Here is a 2,500-nt window from a genome sequence, read left to right on the forward strand (position 1 = left end):
GTGCCACGCAAGGCCGTACGGCCAAGTTACGAGGCTCGAGAAGGTCGAACGAGGTCAGCGACGGCAGAGCTCCGCCGAGCACGAAGGAAACAACGGTATGAGGCAACGAGTCGCACAGCTGCACGTCGGCAAGGCCAGCGGACGCACGACGTACGCCCGCCGCATGCCCGCTGAGCGTGCAGAACGGTTCCACCTACTACCCGGGGGGGGCATCCCCCATTCTGTAACCCGGGGGGTTCAAAAGGGCTGTGGGGCGTTACGTTTTGAGGGCCTCGGCCATGGGCCAAAAAAACAGGCCTGCTGGCTAGTTTTTCCCCGCACAGGCCGAGCCCAGGCGCTGTCCGCACGACGGGCGCCCGTCGGGCGCGCGTCGGGCGCCCGCTGCATTGCTGCAACGTATGTCCAACCTACTACCCGGGGGGGGCATCCCCCATTCTGCAACCGGGGGGATCAAAGGTCTGTGGGGCGTTACGTTTTGAGGGCCTCGGCCATGGGCCCAAAAACCAGGCCTGCTGGCTAGTTTTTCCCCGCACAGGCCGAGCCCAGGCGCTGTCCGCACGACGGGCGCCCGTCGGGCGCGCGTCGGGCGCCCGCTGCATTGCTGCAACGTATGTCCAACCTACTACCCGGGGGGGGCATCCCCCATTCTGCAACCGGGGGATCAAAGGTCTGTGGGGCGTTACGTTTTGAGGGCCTCGGCCATGGGCCCAAAAACCAGGCCTGCTGGCTAGTTTTCCCCGCACAGGCCGAGCCCAGGCGCTGTCCGCACGACGGGCGCCCGTCGGGCGCGCGTCGGGCGCCCGCTGCATTGCTGCAACGTATGTCCAACCAAAAATTAGCCCCATTGGCTAGTTATCTCCCGCACAGGCCTATGCCAGGGGCTCTCAGCTGGAGCGTGCGGCGCCCCTCCGCACTACGGCGCCTGCTGCTGTGCCAATGGACCAAAAATGAGCCACATTGGCTAGTTTTTTCCCGCACAGGCCCCTGCCAGGCGCTGTGAGCCACAGCGCGCGGCGACCCTCCGCACTACGGCAGCCATTTGCTGTTCCAAGGGGCCAAAAATGAGCTCCATTGACTAGTTTTTCTCGCACAGCCCCATGCCAGGTGCTGTCAGCCCGATCGTTCGAACGACGGCGCCCGCTGCTAAGCAAGCACTGTCAGCTCGGCCAAGGGGACAAAAACTAGCGCTGCTGGCTAGTTTTCTCCCGCACAGGCCCATGCCAGGCGCTGTCAGCCCGGGCGTTCCACTAGCGTTCGAACGACGGGCGCCCGCTGCTAAGCAAGCACTGTCAGCTCGGCCAAGGGGACAAAAACTAGCGCTGCTGGCTAGTTTTCTCCCGCACAGGCCCATGCCAGGCGCTGTCAGCCCGGGCGTTCCACTAGCGTTCGAACGACGGGCGCCCGCTGCTAAGCAAGCGCTGTCAGCTCGGCCAAGGGGCCAAAAATGAGCCCTGCTGGCTAGTTTTCTCCCGCACGGGCCCATGCCAGGCGCTGTCAGCCCGGGCGTTCCACTAGCGTTCGAACGACGGGCGTCCGCTGCTAAGCAAGCGCTGTCTGCTCGGCCAAGGGGCCAAAAATGAGCCCTGCTGGCTAGTTTTCTCCCGCACAGGCCTATGCCAGGCGCTGTCAACCCGGGCGTTCCACTAGCGTTCGAACGACGGGCGTCCGCTGCTAAGCAAGCGCTGTCTGCTCGGCCAAGGGGCCAAAAATGAGGCCTGCTGGCTAGTTTTCTCCCGCACAGGCCTATGCCAGGCGCTGTCAACCCGGGAGTTCCACTAGCGTTCGAACGACGGGCGTCCGCTGCTAAGCAAGCGCCGTCTGCTGAGCCAAGGGGCCAAAAATGAGCCCTGCTGGCTAGTTTTCTCCCGCACAGGCCCATTCCAGGCGCTGTCAGCCCGAGCGCCCGCTGCTAGCTATGCCAAGGGGCCGAAAATGATCTCACTTACTCGCTCACTCGCTCGCGCGGTAGAGCTGGCTATGGGGAGTATGAGGAGGAGGGCTATGAGGAGGAGAGGCACCGAGTGAGCTTGCGGTGCATAGGGCGATCTTCTTATGGTGCGTCGTGGGCACCGAGCGAGAGGCCGACGATAGTAGGAGCGGATCCGAACGTCGTGCGCTTCCGTGGGCACGGCCGGGCAGACGACGGTGCCGCAGCATCCTCGCGTTTACGGAAGTGACTGTTTTGCGGCTGCGGCTGGGTGTTCGAATTGGTTCGGTTGGGCATCAGGCCCCTAAGTGCAGTCCGGGCGGGCGGTTTGCTGGCAGTGGTCGGGCACCCGGCGTGCGCGCGCTTATTTTTTTTGCCTTTGGTGCCTTGGGCCTCCTAGGCGAGGCCCCTTCTTAGTTTGCCGGCGGTAGTCGAGCACCCGGCGCGTGCACGCTCTTATTTTATTTTGCTGCCTTGAGTGCCTCAGGCCTAAGTGAAGGCCCAAGTGCAGCGGGCAGTTTGCTGGCTGGCTGCGGTCGGGCAGCGGAGCGTGTGCCTTCTTATTTGCTGCAT

The 2,500-nt window shown here is 63.8% G+C and overlaps 1 pseudogene; it reads left to right on the forward strand.

Moving 5' to 3' along the window:
- The window catches only part of LOC140800049 (uncharacterized), a 9,499-nt pseudogene that overhangs the window by 5,789 nt on the left and 1,210 nt on the right, over positions 1–2,500 (forward strand).

The sequence above is a fragment of the Typha latifolia genome, chromosome 13 (genome assembly GCF_019914945.1).
Source record: "Typha latifolia isolate L0001 chromosome 13, TyphaL0001v2, whole genome shotgun sequence".
Lineage (NCBI taxonomy): Eukaryota > Viridiplantae > Streptophyta > Magnoliopsida > Poales > Typhaceae > Typha > Typha latifolia.